General features: G+C 35.1%; 1 protein-coding gene and 1 non-coding gene across 2 annotated transcripts in view; both read left to right on the top strand.

The window, feature by feature from the left end:
• PRKG1 (protein kinase cGMP-dependent 1) overlaps positions 1-19,494 on the top strand; it is a 1,196,983-nt gene that overhangs the window by 952,621 nt on the left and 224,868 nt on the right. The gene's annotated exons all lie outside the window — the stretch shown is intronic.
• Positions 19,140-19,246, top strand: LOC125995316 (U6 spliceosomal RNA). The gene has a single exon (XR_007490860.1). It is a non-coding gene; the product is annotated as a U6 spliceosomal RNA (small nuclear RNA).

Raw genomic sequence — 19,494 nt, 5'->3', positions numbered from 1 at the left:
TTTTAATGTTCTTATCAGTTTACAGAGATTATTTTTCTAACTTTCATCTTATTGACATATAATTTAAAAAATTCTTTTTGTTTTTTTGGGGGTTCACACTAGGCAGCGCTCAGGGGTTACTCCTGCTCCATGCTCAGAAATCGCTCCTGGCAGGCTCTGGGGACCATATGGGATGCTGGGATTTGAACCACGACCTTCTCCATGCAAGGCAAACGCCTTACCTCCACGCTATCTCTCTGGCCCCTAATATCATTTTTGTAATGATGATGGCAGGCTAAAGTAAATCCTTAGGAAATTCAGTTATATAGATTTGAGAACTTTTAGGATATAACCCTCTTGATTCTATTCTGATTATAAAAGCATTGAAGGCTTAAGATTAAGGCTTAGAAAATGATCTTTATTATTCTTGTTTCTATTCATGTTCTAATAATTCCCATTTTTATATCTTAGTAATTATAACTGTGTAACTTGTAATATGGTGTGCATTTATCAAATTAATAAATTTCATAGCTTTTTGATACCCTAAATTTTGACTAGCAAAATTTAGCTCAGACACTACAAAAGCACAATATAAAATTTAAAAATTTAAAAATCAATTATTTAGGCATTAATGGTACTCAAATGAAGAAACAGACTGAGAGAAAATAATAAAATATTACATGTATTTAGGGGCCAGAGTGATAGCACAGTAGTAGAGCGTTCGCCGGCATCCCATATGCTCCCAGTAAACTGACAGGAGCAATTTCTGAGTGCAGATCCAGGAATAACCCCTGAGTATCGCCGGGTGTAGCCCAAAAACAAAACAAAACAAAGATTACCTTTATTTAGATTGTATTTAGAATATAAAACATGTAGTATTCGGTAATATGACCCAAACTACCTTTTTAAGTTTTTATTGAAAAGCACTGTATTCCAACAGTATGTAATGTTTTATGCATGCTTCATTATAAATTAACACTATGTAAACAAAATTTTATTTTTATAGCTTTAACATGTACATTCTCACAGTAGAAATCTTTTTCTACTATATGTAATGAGATAATGTGGTTCACAACACTTTCCATATCATCATTTTTATACTTGCAATGCTGCCTTACCACCCCTACCATCAGAGTTTCAATAACTCAGCGCTTCTATTTTTCTCTTCTCCTTCGTCTGAACTGTGTCTAAAACGGGAAGAATTTAATTTATTTTACTTGAGGTGAAAAGAAAAATTACATAAGTTGGAGGATACAATTGGCAATTTAGTTTCAGGAACAGTTTAGAGAAAAACTATATAATTTGATATTCTCCCTAAATATAATAGACCTATTTTAATATCCAAAAATGCTCTTAATAAAAATCTGCTAGATGTGACTTTGCTAATTGCATAGAGATATATACAACATAATTGGATGCATGGTTTGTTCAAATCCCTTTCTATTTTATCCCTAAGCTTCAAACCTATTTACTTAATTTTATATATTCCAATTTTTCATAAAAGTCCTGAATTTCATTATGCACAAATCTTCTTAACATGACTGCCTGCTATCTCTCTTTTTTTAATTTATAGAGCCAAACAATCTATTTTCAAAATTTTAATAAAAAAGATACTTAGGTGTTTCCATGAAAATCAAATTTTGCTTGGGCCTTGGAAATAGTGCAGGAAATAATGCACTTGCCCTGCATACAGCTGTAGCAGCTTCCTTCAAGGTCCAAATCCCCACCATCACTTACGGCCACTGAACATTACTTACTAGAGGTCACTCCTGAGCACAGAGCCACGAGTAGCTTCTGAGCACTGCTGGGTGTAGTTCAAAATATAAAACTAAATTAAACTTTTCTTGAATGTATTTAGTTTTGTTCTAGAGTTATATCTAAAGCACGGCATTAATTAAAAAATAAAAAATATAATGCAGTCAAACTTATCTGAATATGCCACTATTTTCTAATAGGATTACTTTATTTAAGGATTTTGTTCTCTTTATACTAGCATCGTATTTAACCATTTGATTTTATGTATGTGTATACCCATCTATCACATTATATCTGTGTGTATATAAAATATTTCTGTTAGCTTAATGAAATAGAAGAATTAATCAGAGAGGACTAACAGCATTCCTATGGTTAAATAGATTATTCAGAAAATACCTAATTGAAAGTGATGAAGCCTATGAAAATAGCAATCTATTATGATTTTTTATTGTGATTTTTTTTGCTGCTTTTTGATCATTTGGGTGCTGCTCATGGACTACTCTTAGTACACTGTCTGTTCTGAGGTCTGTTCTAATGGTGCTTAAAGGTCCATGAACCCAGGGTTTCTGTATGCAAAACTTATCTATTATGTCTTTTGATCTTAAAAATTAGCATTTTATGGGCAGTCTTCTCAGAATTGGTTTAGATAAAAAAAATTGTCTACAGTTCTTGTTTTGTTGTTGTTTGGCGGTTTTGTTTGCTGTTGAACTCCACCAACAGCACATTGAGGTCAGTCCTGGCATTGTGCTCAAAAATTCCTCAGGGTAGACTCAGGGACCATATTGGATGCCTTGTTGGAACCCGGGTCAGCCTCAAGCAAGATTAACACCTTAATTGTTGTGCTATAAATATAGTCATTTAGTTCTTGTTTGAGAATATATGCCTCTCCCAAATCTGACTGACAAAACCAAGGGGACTTGAGCTTGCAGATTGTCTTCATTCAGTACTTCAAGTACGTCATTTCCTTCCTTTCTTGCTTATAGGATTTTCTGTGAAAGAACTCTGTTGTGAATTGTACGTTGTTTCCCTATACTTTTAATTTGCTTTATTTTTTTTTTTTGCCTCTTTAACTAATCTGTTTCTATTCCTGTTGTTTTGATTACAGTTTGTCTTGTTACTGTTCTGTTTGGATTTATTTTGTTTGGGGATATCTGCCTTCTGACTGTGCACAGGTCTCCCTAAGACTGAGCAAGCTCTCAATTATCTTTTCTTGTGCATTTCTTCCTATTTCTCTTTTTCCACTCCTTCCAGTTTTCCTATAACTTAGAAATTTTTCTTCTGCTGTAGTTCCCTATTTTATATTTTCTCTTTTTTATTTAACATTCTTTCATTCTCTTTCCTCTTCATTTTTGATGTCTCCTTTTGTGTCTCTGAGCACACTGATTTGGTTTTCATCTTCCTCAATTTAGCTGCTGTGATTTGCACCTTGTTCCTTAATTCCTTCAATTCTAATGAAATATTTAATATATTGCATCAGATTTTCTTCAGGCTGAAATAATCTCCCATACAATGCTTTTTGCATTTCAGTCACCATAGAGAAGACTAAAGTTCTCAGGTAAATGAAGTTATTCGCAGGAAGTCATTTACAGGCAGTGTTAAGAGTTTTGTTATACTTGAGCAGTTACCTGCATTTCTGTCCCATCTGCTAAAGCATCTGACTTTCTTTGCTTATTTTTATTCTTTTGGATTAAGAGGAGAGTTTTTTCATGTTTTAATAGTAATATATTTAACCGCCATGATTTCAAACATATTTGTAGTTGGGCTTCAGTCATAGTCACCAGTACAACATTCCCTCCACTAATGTATCCCATCTCCCTCCTCTCCCACCCCTGTTTATATGGAGGCAGGCATTCTACTTCTCTCACTCACTACCATTGTCATGATAGTTATTAGTGAAGTTATTTCTCTAACTGCACTCACCACTCTTCGTGGTAAGCTTTATATCACGGGCCAGTCCTTCGAGCCCTCATCTCTATAGTCTCTGAATATTATTACAATATTATCTCTTATTTTTCTTAAAACCCACAGATGAGTCAGGTTATTCTGGGTCGATCTCTCTCCCTCTGACTTTTTATACTCAGCTTCATAGTTTTCATGTCCATCCACATATAGGAAAATTTTATGAATTCATTTTCCTGACAGCTGCATAGTATTCCATTGTATATATGTACCAAAGTCTCTTTAGCCACTCATCTGTTGTTGGCATCTGGATTGTTTCTATATTCTGGTTATTATAAATAGCACTGCAATGAATATAGGTGTGCAGAAGGCATTTTTGTATTGCGTTTTTGTGTTCCTAGGGTATATCCTTAGGAGTTGTAGCTGGATCAGATGGGAGCCCAATTTCCAAATCTCCATATTGTTTTCCATTTAGGCTGGACTAGACTGCAATTCGACCAGCAGTGTATCTTTCTCTCTACATCCCCACCAGCACTGATTGTTCTTGTTCTTTGTGATGTGTGCCAGTCTCTGTGGTGTGAGATAGTACCTCATTGTTGTTTAGATTTGCATCTCCCTGATGATTAGTGATGTGGGCCATTTTTTTCATGTGTTTTTTTTTTTTTTTTTGGCCACTTGTATATTTTCTTTGAGAAAATGTCTGTTTATTCTCTAGGGGTGGAATTTAAGATTGCTGGTAGTGAAAGTCCACATATGGTTCAATTATATTTGTATTAACTGTTCAGAATAGGCAAGTTCAAAGAAACACAAAAATGCATTATTTTTTTGTCTAAGGTTGGGAGGAGGCAGAATAGGGAATGACAGTTGATGGAGTTGGAGTTTCTTTTTAGGGTGATAATAATGGACTTAGATAATATTGAATTGATTGTACATGTTTTTATTTGTTTGGGGGCTACCCCCTGCAGTGTTCATGGTTTACTCCTGCCTCTGTCCTTAGGGACACTTGAAGGACCATATGGATGTGTTAGGAATCAAACAGTTTAAGTGCTTGTAAGACAAGTACTCTACCTGTAGTATTATCAGTCTGGCTCTAATTGCTATTAGATAATAATAATATCTTTAAATGCTATTATTGCACCCAAATTTATCAAATCAGGCTGGGGATGTTTAATTTTTAGAAACAAATCAATTTTAAAAAGGGTGGGTTTAGCAAAGGGAAAAAGTGTTTTGTGGTATGTGAGTATGGTACATGAGCTCAATGAATAAAAGATATTTTGAGAATGTGCATGCCCAGTTGAGATTATATGAGTAAGTGAAGTCATTAGACCTGTAACTCAGCTCATAAGAACTGACTTGAGAATAAAAGCAGTTTATATGGTCTGCATTCTTCCAGTAGGTTGAATCTGCTTCATAGGTCACTAGATAGCTGTTCAAATGCATTATTTACTCAATCTTAAAGCACATCTGCTAAATGATAATGATGGACAACACTGAGAATCAATGAGAATTTCATAAAACTTAAATCAGAGCTACAGTGTATGTGACAAGAGAGAAAAAGACAGGAAAAAACACATATGGAACAGGAGTGGGAGGAAAACTCCAAGGAATTAGAATAAATCTTGCATAGCAAAAAAACAAAACAAAACAAAACAAAAAAGCCGCCATTCTATTCGGTGAGCATATATCTAATAAATGCTATCATTTTTTATAAATGCTATTATATATTTTATTTTGGGGGGCACACCCGATGATGCTCAGGGGTTACTTCTGGCTATGCGCTCAGAAATTGCTCCTGGCTTGGGGAACCATCTGGGACACCGGGGATCGAACGCGGTCTGTCCTGGATCAGCCATGTACAAGGCAAACATCCTACCACTGCCTACCACTGCGCTATCGCTTTGGCCCCAATAAATGCCATTATTGCACCCAAATCTATACAGAACAGACTGGCGGTATTTGTTTTTTAGAAACAAATAATTTTATTAGTTAATATATGTAGCTGCTTGTAAACACTTTGTTATATACATCATAAAATTGAATTTTTTTTCACTTATTTTTTTAAGTTGGTAGATAGAAACCATTTTGAGAATGAGATGAGGAGATAATCAGCCAGTCTTGTTACAGTTTGTCATGGTACTTTCCTGCTATGGACAACTTAATCCTAAAGCTAGTTCATTAAGCTAGTTTGACCTAAAAAAAATGAAAATTATGGCTACGTTAAATGGAGCTTTCTAAAATCAAGGAAATTACATTTTACTTTGAATTACTTTTTTCCTAACGTGGCAATGAGGGATTGTCCTGAAAGCACCCAGAACAAGTGGTCACGTTTTTAGGTCACTGTATTTAAGTCCTATATACTGTTTCCTTTTCTACTCTCCATTTGTGAAGTTCCTGTGTGCATATTCATTATGCCTACCACATATGATTTGAGTGTTTTGAGATAGAGAGAGAGAGAGAGAGAGAGAGAGAGAGAGAGAGAGAGAGAAAGAGAGAGAGAGAGAGAGAGAAAGAGAGAGAGAGAGAGAGAGAGAGAGCCCAGTATATATGCAGTCAACTTCATCAATTACCTCTGTTCTCTACCATGATATTTCTGCTCTGTAGTGTTACCATGTCTGAAAACTCATTATCTTCAGTTCAGTACATCCCCTTAAGCACAACTTCTAGGAGGAATAGAAAAGGTTATACTTACTGTTCTGAAACTTGTGCCTAAGGTTTATGTTGGACTGCTTGTTACCTTGTACCTGTATTAAATGGATCCCAGGTGTATACATCCAAAATTCAGCTTATATTTGCTCTGAGTTCTTTTGCTTAGGAGCTGGTTTCAAATTAGTTTTAGTGTATAAAACAATAAGGTCTTTGCTGTGACATTAACCCCATATAACAATCAAAGATTCTGGATAATTAGAGCAATACAAATTGCTTCTGCTTAGAGAAAGTCCTTTTAAAATTAGTAATAATGTTCAAATGAAGCCTGGCCTTTGAAAGCACTGACACAAATCTATTCTGTAATTAATTTGGTTTGACTTCAATTTCTCTGTACTGGTGAAAACTTCAAGATTTAAAAAAATAAATGTTGCACTGGTGATGGGTGGTGTTCTTTGCATGACTGAAACCCAAACACAATCATGTATGTAATAAATTTGTTTAAATAAAAAAATAATTTAAAAATACTGGATACAGAATACTTGCTTATTTTCAAGGGCTGTTACCAGAAACCTCTATAAATTTTCTCCAAATGTTATGAAATTATGACTAAAATGTGTATCCTTCCAAGCACCAAAACCTGCCAGGTGTGACATTTGAGTACAGAGTCTGGTATAACCAGGCCATTGAGCACCTCCAGGTGTATCCCCAAGATCACATCTGATAGAATAGTAATATGTATGGAGTTTGTTAACAACAACAACAACAACAACAAAAGTAATTAGTTTAGACCCAAGATGGCATTTATTGTTTTCTGCTGGATTGCTAATATTCAGATTAGAGTTAGTATCCTTATCTATTATGTCTTCCTGTGAACAGTAAATCCAAAACTATTGCTTCATTAATATCCCCAAATAAAAGAGCCTTTCTTAGACTTGGTTTGTCACCAACATACTAGAACTTTTTAGTACTGAATTTACATAGGCGTCTGCCTTGCCCACGCTAGCCTAGGACGAAATGAGGTTCAATTTCCAGGTGTCCCATATTATGGTCCCCCAATCCAGGGGCAATTTCTGAGTGCACAGCCGGGAGTAACCCCTGAACATCATTGAGTGTGGCCCAACCCCACCCCACCCCCCAAAGAAAGAAAGAATGTGTATGTACTTCCAGTACAGTCTGGCTTCCTTTATTTTGGCATCTTACACTCACAAATCTTTTACCAAGCTAATAATAAATATAACATACACACTATTAGGAAAGATGGAATTGCTTTTGTTAAGACTGTTTAAGAAGTTTCTTAGAGGAAGCTTTTCTTGTTGACTTGAAGAGGGATTAATTGTAGCAAAATAATCAATGTGAAAAACATCAAGAATTATCCCAGTCTCCCATGTATTTGAGAGAAAGACACTCTTCTTGTTGTTGTTGTTTTTGCCATACCCAGTGGCATTCTGGGGTTACTCCTTGTCTGTGCTCAGATATTACACTTAGCAGTTCCAGGGGATCATATGGGATGCCGGAGATTAAACCCAAGTCTGCTGAATGCAAGAAAAACATTCTAGGGGCCCGGAGAGATAGCACAGCGGCATTTGCCTTGCAAGCAGCCGATCCAGGACCAAAGGTGGTTGGTTCGAATCCCGGTGTCCCATATGGTCCCCGTGCCTGCCAGGAGCTATTTCTGAGCAGACAGCCAGGAGTAACCCCTGAGCACTGCTGGGTGTGGCCCCAAAGCCAAAAAAAAAAAAAAAAGACAGAAAGAAAACAGAAAAACTTTCTACCTGTAAAATTACTCCATTTGCCATATCTCCAACCCAAGGTGAATCAGTATAAGCAGAGTCACTGCAGGAAATAATCCAGTCCAGGCTAAGGGTGAAACACTTGTAGTCTGGCAATCTTCTACCTCATATGGAGAGCAAGTTGTCTGCCAGAATGGTTGCTTTTTTGAGTACAGAGACCACCCCTAGGTGGTGGGGGAGAAAGGATAGAGTAAGAACAGATAACACAGGCTATTTTGAGCCAGTTTCATCCAGGTTTATATGTAACACAATCTCTGTTTTGGGGTAAAACCAAGTTGTGAACAAATACAAAGAAACCAGATATGACCTTTGTTTTGGGTAAAATAAGATATAATCTAACATCTACCTGCTTTACTATCACTCTGGCCCCCAGAAAGATCCATACTGCTCCTAATAATAAAACTGCATAAATTCTTATTCAGAGCTGATCATTTGAATAAGAGAACTTCAGTGAATATTGAGGGATCCAAGTTTATATATTCAAGAAAATTTAGGATACTTAGGACATCCTTGGTGAATGGGACAGAGAGAATACAGCAGCTAGGACTCTTGCATTACAAACTGCTGCCTCAAGTTTATTTCCTAGACCCCCATATTTTCCCTGAGCCTGTCAGAATTGATCCCTGAGTACAGAGTCAGGAGTAAGCCCTCAGTGTAGCAAGATATAAACTTCCCAAAATGAACTTCCTCAGTGACTGACGTTAAAGGACTGCTAAAGTTTTGAAAGATCTAACTCCCATCATTGTGGCTTGCTATCTCATTGATACTTGAAAACAGGATATCTGACTGCCTCTTAAACACATGAATATTATATATCATCAGTCATCTCTCACAGGAAATGAGTCCAAATTAAACCTATTCTTCCTGCCATGTTCTCTCACTCTCTACTGAATCACATTGATTTTTAAAGAACTCATACATTTATTTGAAAATAATTTGAGCAAATTGTATATTTCTGCCTCCTAGTTCTTCTAAGGAACTTCTTTTTACTCCATATTGCTACCTTGTATGCATGCTACTTATGCTTCCTGACATCCATGGGATATCAAAGGAAGCATATTATTGAAACTTGCTTTTCTAAAGTTTCTCAAGTTCTACCATGTGTTGCCTATACTTGGTCTTTGGTAATAGAGGGAAGCTTGTATTTTTATTACGAACCATACTTTACCATGCTTCTATGAATGGGGTTTTTCGTTGTCCATCCCACTGCTAACTTTTCATCTGTGTTGATTCTATGTTATTGGGTAGTGGTGCTGTTTGGGCCATATGCAGTGGTGCTCAGGGCTTATGCCTTGTTCTATGCATAGGATCACTTCTAATGGTGCTTGGGAACCATATTGGTGCTGGAGATTAAACTGAGGTTGGCTGCATGTAAGTAATGAGGCATAGCACCCTTTTGCTATCTTTCTGGCCTTGGCTTCATATTTACATCATGTTCCATTCTTAGATCAAGAATCTTTTCTGAGAGCTGTTCTCTGAATCACATGATACCAGGGCTTTTATTGTGTAAATACTTTTAGTGACGTATGTGTGTTATTTTGAAATCATCTAATTTCTCTTTTACCTCCTATGGACTATAGGTACCTTTAGCATGCCTTCCTTGTCAGAGTAAGTCTATCTCCTGGTACCATCTCTAACATATTTGTTAAATTGTTTATTGTAATAAACTGATGTGTGGCTTAGCATATTGAGCTGCTGCTAATGACATAAGTCAGATCGAACAGTTTTGCAAAAGCAAAGAGTCCAAGAACTCAGGAAAGATCAGTCATGGATAGAGTATCAAGGAACATGCAAAAATCTCTGGTCTATTAGACATGGTTACCAAATAAATGATGACCATGACTTGACTCAAGACAATAGCATCAAGGAATTATGATAAATCTATTGTAGACAGAAAAGGCTAATTATGCCTCATTGATGTTTAGAAAGTAAAATAAAAATGGTGATATAAATTCATTTTCCTCTCGTGTAAAATAGGAAAATGAATCGTCTAAATACCTTGCTTATGTGGGAAAGATTCATTAATATATAATTAATTCCAAGTAAGTGAAATAATACTACAGTTTCCATTTGGCATTTTTACAATTGTTTACAACTAGTCCATTGCCATACTAAGTCAGATCCTTATTTGGTCTTGAATAAAAGTATGTCAGTTCTCTTCAATATCAGGTAGAGAAATAATTAATGAAAAAAAAAGATACAATGATAAAGTTCAGAGCTGTTGCTCATGAATTTACCCTACAAACATGTAAACTTAAAATAAATTAGTTCTTATATTGGATGCTTATAAATGCCTATTTTCCAATAAGAAGCAACTTCATTCTATTTTAAGCTTTCAGGGAAAAATTCAGCTATGCACATAATATTGTAGCTTTTACATAATGTACAGATATTGTAAATGATGAAATAATACTTTTTAGTTCTGATCTATTATTTGAACAATGAAGATAATAATTTTAATAGCCAAATAAATCTTGTAATTATCTTAGTGTTATATATATGAATCATGCAAAGATCTAATATTTAAGTAACGCATATAATAATTATTTGAAAAATTTTAAGTATAGATGAGGGTTGCTAATTTACTAGTGATTTTTAAAAACTGCACCACATTAAGGGCATTTGTTTTAAAAAATGGTGCAATGTAAGAAAACTTTAATGGAAATGCAAAGTGGTTTTATTTAGCATGTTCTGTTTGAGATCCTTAGCATAAGAAATTGTAATTGCTTTAGTTGTGGTGTGTGTGCTCTGTGGGCTGTGTGCTCATTTGAATATAGGAGAAAGATTTTTACTATGGTTAAGAGCAAAGGCTGTAATGAAGTTGGCTACAACTGGAAGATTTTTTTTTGTTGTAAAATGACTTATTTGAGAGAGAAGAGAAACCTCGCTGGAGAACTGGATTTGGAAAGTAGAAGGTGATGAGGAAAGAACACTCCAGGCTAAGGGCTTTTTGTTAACATTTGTGAAAATAAGACTGCTAAGATCCTGCATTGACTGGAATTAAGAGTCAGTATTTAAATCACAGCCAAATCTCAGGGGACCTAAAGACCTATAGCAAGGAAGTGTGCATCATATTGCACGGAGAAAGTTGAATTATTCAAGTTATTGAACCTAGAGAGGTAAGATAATAATTGTGTTTGAGAAATCAATTCCTAATGATAGAATTAAGTGCATTGCAAAAAAAAAAAAATCAAGACAGAATGTTCTTTATGTCTAAGCAATTTTTTTGGATTACTAGGATTTTCTAGGATTACTTATATTTTGTTGTTATTGTTTTCATTTTTGCAATACATAAAAATGATTATCTGTCCAATAAGAAGGAAATCAAATGAATAAGCAGAGCTTTATAAGCAAATTTGAATCAGATTTTGTCTCCAATGCTGATTTTCTGGATGATTTTGTAACATTTACTCACACTTTTTTATTTTTTTTTTTTGGTCTAGTAAAATGTTGATTATTAAATTTAGTGAGTCTTTATCCTAATTAAGATAACCGGAGCATATTCTCGGCATATCTTAAGTAAGCTGCAACTTTTTATTGTTGTTGTGTGAGTTGACATTAGAATATAAAGGTGAGTTTTTATAGTCAGGATAACATAGTAAATCATTTTGCGTTTTGGAAAATTTATTGAATTTCAGCAGATCATTTCTCTTAACAATGACTTCTTTTCTCCAGTGCTGGAAATTAGAAAATGAACAAACTGGAAGGCAGCCTGATCCTTGTGGTCCCATTTAAATGCAAATAAGTTAACCACCAGGGCTGCTACAGCCGCATAGTTCTGCAAATCTGTGCTCTCAACACTGAGCTAAACAAGCCCAAGTGGAGTAAGTGGAAGCCATATGGATATTGAGAAGGCACAAGCCCTGCCCGGCCTTTATTTTCAGCCCCAGTATCTGGCTCGACTCTATGAAAGAATCTTGGTGTACAAAATTGAAGCCAGCAGTTCCTTTTTGAGGGCTAAGAATAGTTGTCAGGGAAACATTACCTTATTGAAATTAACCATGCTTTATTGTGTCAAGGAAAAAAAAAACAGTACTTACAGCTTGCTCTCTCTCTCCCTTTTTATTTATTTTTTCACAGCTCTATCTTATTTCTTTTTTTATATATACTTTTTATTGAGAACCATGTGAATTACGAATTTTTCACAGTTATGTTTAAGGTACATAGTGACAGTGAATTAGGGCCATTCCCACCACCAGTGTTGACCTCCCTCTGCCCCTCTTCCCAGCATGCTTCTCCCACTCTTCCCAGCATGCATCCCCTACCTCCACCCTTAGCCCCCTGGACTACTAGTGTGACAGTTCCCTTTTGTGTATAGCTTGTCATAATTGGGGTCTCTTGATTCTATTGTCCTTGACTTTGGGTTGGGTATTTAGGTCTGATCATTTTTTAGTTCCGCTCAATGCTCATAAGACCACTTTGCCTCTGGTACCATCCACTTTTTTTATTTTCTCAATTTGTAGGAAGACATAGAAATATGTCTCTCTCTTTTTATTTTTCCTTCTTCCTTTCCTCCTCTTTTCCTCTTCTTCCTTTTCCTCCTGTCCCCTCACCCTACTCCCCATTTCCCTTGCCTTTCCAATTCCATCCCTTTCCCACCCTTTCTTTTCCATTCCTGTCTTCCCTTCCCTCCTGTCCTCTTCCCACCCCCACCCTTTACTCTTCCTTCCCTTCCCCTTACTTTCCCTTCTTTTCCTTGTCTCTCCTCTCACTTATCCTCCCCTCCCCTTTCCTCTCTTCAACTCTCCTTTCCCTAAAAGCATCTTTTCAGTATTCCAAACTTAGTATAATAAACTAGTGTTCCTGGCAACTGATATATAGACTCAAGTGCTAATCCTGAATTTCTTTGTTGTTGTGTGTCTCAAGACTTGTAATTGTAACAGACACATCTCAAATTCAGACTCCCCTGTGATGTCAAGGTTGCTGGGAATCAAATGCTTTAAAAAGAAGATACTCTGTTCATTTGAAGTCTTGAGAAGTGGTTTGACTAAAACATAATTCATTCTGATGCTTGAGACCTATGATTACAGCGCAATTCTCTCTCGTGACTAAAAAAAATCCCATTACCCTCAGGCCTGTGATCTCTGATGTGTATGCATACAAAGCTTATATGTGATATCCTTAAATATGCTTTCTTTATTGTATCATTAAGCACACTGCCTGTGTTGTTTTCATTTTCCTCAGATATGCTCAATTTCACTTTGATTTTTTACTTTCTGTTAAGGTCTTCTTAAGATCTTTGATAGGGTTTGAAAAGTAAACAAATACTGTTAATAGAACACATTTACTTGATATATATATATATTTTACATGACATTGGTTCCTTCCTAAGGCAGTAAAAACCCCAAGAAATGCTTACACCTGATCAAATATATAAATATGATAAATTTAATTAAAAAACCAGAAATAGGATGAATTAAATGCATGTGACTGGAACTCACTTATTGGGATTTTTCTCCATATTATTTGGTCATTAGAGATGAGAATGCTACTTTCATTTGAACCCAGGTAGGCAAGGTTACATAGGAAAGCAAACTTCCCTTAGCAAATTTTCTGGTAGGTGTTAGGAAAGTAGAGAAGGGAAAAAATAATTGGGTTTTCCTGCTTCTATTGTATTTTCAAATATCACCAGTTTGAAGTAATCAGTAGCCAAGGTGCTATATTTTGTATTTACATTCCAACTACTTAGTGGTTCCCAGCTAGAAAATAATCTGCTTTCATTTCCATGAACATTTAGTTCTAGCATATTATTTATTCTATCCCTATCCTCGGTAGTGGTAATGGTGTTCATCTGGGCTTCTGAAACCTTCAAAGTATGTGTGAATTGGACGGGAGGAACAAAGATTAGGAATGTCTTTTGGGTTTCTGTTCAGTGAGTTTCCACATACTGCTAACACTTTAAAATAATAAAAGACTTGTTTGTCAAAGCTTTTGTCATGGCCTTCTGTTTCCCAACTCATTTTTTTAATTGAATGTTCTTGCATTTAATGTTTAAGTGAAAGTTTTTTTTTTTTTTTTTTACTGAATCACCTTGAGATACACAATTACAAACGTATCCATGATTAAGTTTTAGTCATACAATGTAGCAGCACCCCACCCATTCTTGGGGGGTCCCAATACCCCATTTTAATCAGGAATTTTCTAGGATCTTGTTCTAGTCCTTGTTCTTCTTGGTAGGTTCAAGCACTTAAAGTTCAGTTCTTTTTACTGAATAATTAATCAATTGCTTTAGGTGTAATTTCCAGAAGATACACTCCTTTCTCACTTTAGCAGAAACATGTCTTCCTTTATTCATAGTTCTTGAGTAGTCAGTTTCACACTCATGAACTGTTCTCACTGGTAATACTATGGCATACTGCAGAATATAAGAGGCAAGATCATATGTTAGTCTATAACCTCAGCTTTGAGTGAAACTTCTTTCAAACAAGTCTAGACAAAAGCAAAATAACCTCAAGGCAAGAATCTCATCCTCGAATCTGATCCGTAAGGAGCTTTTTTCCCCCTCCTGTAATCTAAATCTTCCTTATTTTCCATTCTTGACAGGTCTTCAAAACCTAAGATTCCTTTTAAACGAAATAGTGCCTTCTCAGAGAGAAATGTAAAATATTCATTTCGAAATTCTAAAGCAAAATATTGAATCCCACATAGTTTTTACCCGATTCTATATTTTTGTAAGGATGTTTATGAGCATCACTGATTAATCTTTATTTTTTTTCCTTTCGGAGTATTGTATTTATTTTAATTAAAACTTCAAAACATATTTAGACTTCAGATGGTGAGTCTCCAACATTACATTATGTGCATTCCTGTGACATATTTCATCATCTCTTGGGGCAAGCAATTTCCAAGTGCTGTCAAAGCTAATTGTCTTTATATATCAAATTGTTAAATTTGAGTTATAGTTTAATTATATGTGATGGGAAATGCTGATTGTCTATTATATAAGCAGTTTTATTTCTGCTTATGACAACGGATTGTTTCTTTTAGAGATCTGTGGCTTTTTGCATGCCTGCCTTGACATCAATTTCAGTCATACTGTATGAATGTGTTCATGTCAGAAACCTCTTGAAAACAAGAGATGAAAGATTTATTTATAAATTGATGTCATTGAGAATCTCACTTAGAAACAACATGAAATCCAGGTATTTATTTACAGAATTTCAGGTCAAAAAATTTTTTTCCTCCATTGTCTGATATTCAGAAAAAGGATTTAGTCAGTGGAGGGGACAAGCTGCTTGACTGATAGCTGTTTTTGAATTTTAAAGTCTGCTTGTAAAACAAGAGGTTTAAAAGAAAATGATGTCATTTAAACCCCAAAGGGGCAAAGTGCTCACAAATATTTAATATTTAAGAAAGAATTCAGAATTCAGTGTCAGTTAAGCAGATACTTATATATATAAATATATAATATAAATATATATATATATATATATTGTTTATAAAAGTGCTGGACTTATAGAAAATAGTTTAATGTACAAAAATGTGAATGTAAGTTGTCTTTTTTTCTTCAGACTGCAGGATAGGTACAGACTTGAGAGAAAACAACTCAGGAATCATTAAAAAATATGATGAACTGAGTCAAAATGATACTTAAATATTTAAGGAGTTTAACCACTAGATTAATGCTATTAGAGTCAGAAGATGATTTGAATAAAATCACTTAAACTTGGAGTTGTAGGGTTCAGCCATTTTGCCTTCTTATTTTTCTTCATCATCTTTGTGCTCTTACAGATACTGTTTTTTCTACTTGAAAATGTAGTCTTTGACTTTTCTTCTCTTTCATCAGAAAATCATCCCTGCTCTGGGGAACACTATGTTTTATGTATGAATGATAAAATACCTGGATAGTTCCTCTTCTTACACTTATTTCCCTGAGAATAATAATATGGCAATAATAGATGCTAGTGTTACTCATATCTACAGTGATTACAGTGTGACAGGCTATGGCTTTATAAACATTCAATTTTAAATATTATAATAATTGTAGGAGGGATGTTATAATTATGTTTTACAAAGGAATGTTATGTGCTCATTTAGGGGAGTCCAGAGCTAGTGTTTATTGCAAGAGTCTGTCTCCAGAATGCACCTGTTAAACCACAGAGCTACACTTTTTCTCAACTTAAGAACTACATTTTGTGTCTTTTGGTAGTTTTAGTACATAGGATAATATTTTATTCATAGGAAGTACAAATTCTATTGGTTGAAATTGGTTGATGATAGTGAGAGAGATGAAACAGGGTTGGTTAATACTCTTGCCTTACATGCTTCAGAACTCAGTTTGTTCTGCAGGTACCTTATATGATCATCTAAATGCTGCTGGGAGTGAGTCCTAAGCACAAAATAAGCAGTAAACTCTGAGTAGATATGATTATGGCCTATCCCCTATTCTCTTCCCACCTAATAAATTAATAACTTTCCAGACTGTCCTCCTGTCTCCTGTGTGAGCCTGAAGTCCTGCATGGCTAAGGATAATGTGGGCTAGCATAAATAGCCCTGAAGCCAAACTGGTATTCTGCCCAAGTTTTGAAGAAATACTATCTAAAAGTTAAGGGAATTTTTAGAACGAAAGGTAATATCTGGCACTGAGTGAGCAGAAAACTGAAGAGAGGTGCATTCCAGATATCTTATTTTGTTTGTTTGTTTTTATGACAGGTGGTAACTGTGTGAAAAGGGAAGTAGTTGTAAAAAAAATTATTGCTGAATTTTTTGGTATGATTGTTTATTTTTTTTTCATTTTCTGGTTAATTTATGAATGGTGATATGAAGGACCATTTATTTTTCTTTTGAGAATAGTATAAAAGTGTACATCAAAAATGAAGTGCATTGTGTTGGACACCTAGAAAAATGCTTCACAACCAAAAATTTCCCATTGACAATTTTTAATTGAGAGAGGAAGATGGTTCATCTTCTGATAATATATACATATACATATAAATACCCTAAAATAATGTTTTAGGCTACTAATAGAGCACCATTTTTATAGTTATCATAAAGTAGAAAAAAGGAGAAAACTTTGATTTTTAAGTCTAGTTATTGGGTGAAAAAAATAGATTTTATTGAAGATTTCTCATTTCCAATCACCCTGATTCAGTGATGTCAGGTTGGAAAATTTTATTTTTTACACGAACCAGTTACTAGCTTTTCTTAGCAGCTCTAAATAAATAAGTCCTCAGGAGTCTATTGTGTATTTGAGCAATTAGAAAAAGCCTGGAAATGGTCCTAGACCCTTCTAGAAAAATAGTTCTTTCTGAAACAAGTTCAGACAATACTTTAACTACTAAACTGAAATGTTTCAAACATCTTGGTGATTGAGGAAAGGGTGTTTTATTGTGGCTTTTTTTTTTTAATAAATCTGGGTAATTAGAGAGAAATACAAAAAAAAAAAATTAAGGCATCAATAATTTGTATTCCAGGAAAACAGAGGCCAATTTTTTTTCTGAGTTTGGGCAACAACTGGCAGTGCTTGGGGACTAATCCCAGCTCAGTGCTCAAGGGTTGAATTCAGGGGAACATGTGGTGCTGGGGTTCGAATTGGGGTCATCTGCATGCAAAGCAAGAGCCTTAGCCTCTTTGCTCTCTCAATGATCTGGAGGTCAGTATTTTAAAGAAAGTTTTCTTCTTGAAGTTATAAACTTCTTATAAGCTATAACTCACTCCAAAACAAATAAGACAGGAATCATTATCCCAAACCCTATTTTTTATTATCTCACCAGTTTTCTAATTGTCATTTGACATTTCAATTTTAATTATTTATGCAACCAAAAGTGTCCCATACCTACAGAAACTATTTTTATGCTCATAAATTGTCAAAGGGCTTTGTGTTATACATATTAATCACTAGAACAAAATCAATAGGTGTTCCATATTTTACTAAAGGCTTAAAATAACTCTAATCTTAAAAATAGTGCACCTGAGTATATAAAAGAAATAATGGTATTCTATCTGACTGAAATAATTTATATCACAAAGTTAAAAACACATTATGGATTGGTGAGAGATCCCAAATGGAAAAAGAGATGTCTACTATGAGTAAAACCTAACGTTGATACCTGGTCCCACAAAAACTTCCATGTACCAACTCATATAGGCCTTGGTGGATCCCAAGTACCTGGCAGTTCCCAATTGTAAATTGGGTAAATACTAACAAGGGACAGTGGGTTGTTGGATTACACCTTATTTTGCCTAAAACAAAGTTTATTCCTAATTTCTTTGTGTCTATTTTTTTTTTTTTACAACTTGGTTTCATCCCAAACAAAGATTTTCTTGTTTGTAAACCTGACCAGGATAGGCTCAGAATAGTTGCCCCACCTCGGGGTGGTTTCTATACTCAATAAAAATGGCAGTTCTGGCAGGCAGCAGGCTCTCCATACTAGTAGAAGACTGCCAGATACATGTGTTTCATCCTCAGCCTGGTTTGGATTATTTCATGCACAGCCCTGATTCAGACTCGTTTCCTGGGCTTATGGGGCGATTTTACAGTGGGTTCACTCGTACTCGCCCAACACTATTACTTTTTATTTTTTAAAGAATATTATGCTGAATATTGTTTTGTTTACATGGAGTGGCATTCAGATGGTTCATCTTGGCTAACTGGGCCAATGGCTCAATGGGAGTGTCAGAGGATGCATTGCTATTCAGATGCTGTGGTATCAGAAATTATTCAGGTGACAGTAGTAGTGCTCTGAGACCCCAGAATCATGCCTCATAATGATCCAAGGCCCTTGCCATCCTAGGAATAGAACTAAGGTCAACCTTATGGAAGGCATCTACTATAATCTCGTTTTCATCTTTCAGCTCTGGCAACAGTTTTATATTAACTGATTTAGTTGATATTATGTTGGAGTTTTAAAGTGGAAATAAAATCACCAGCTAAAGTGTAGCATGTAGAATATTAATAGCTATAAATCTGATCTTAGAAGTGAAAGTTATGCGTATTCACTAAGCAGCAACTACCAAGGCCTCTAAGTAACATATTTAATGGTACACTACTCATTACACTTGCCAAGTATTAAATTAAATATTAAATATAATATTAAAATATCATATAGGTTTTATATAAGAGTTGAATCTGTGCTTGCTTTGGCAGCACATATACTAAAATTGGAATGATACAGAGAAGATTAGCATGGCCCCTGCGCAAGGATGACACGCAAATTCGTGAAGCATTCCATATAAAAAAAAAAAGAGTTGAATCTATGAATCTAGAATAAATATTATTAATCATAGATACTGTACCTAATTATTAAATTTGGGAGAATGTTTTTTTACATTCAGATATGCTGATAGTTTCCCCTCCATTTTCAATCCTCTGACTTAAAACTCAGCTTCTCGAGCTGGATTGGTGGTGCAACAGTAGGGCGTTTGCCTTGCATGAGCTCTCAGCCCTAGGACAGACTGCAGTTTGATCCCCTGGCGTCCCATATGG

Source organism: Suncus etruscus, chromosome 17, assembly GCF_024139225.1.
Source record: "Suncus etruscus isolate mSunEtr1 chromosome 17, mSunEtr1.pri.cur, whole genome shotgun sequence".
NCBI classification, from domain to species: Eukaryota; Metazoa; Chordata; class Mammalia; order Eulipotyphla; family Soricidae; genus Suncus; species Suncus etruscus.
This window is presented reverse-complemented; position numbering and strand designations above follow the sequence as displayed.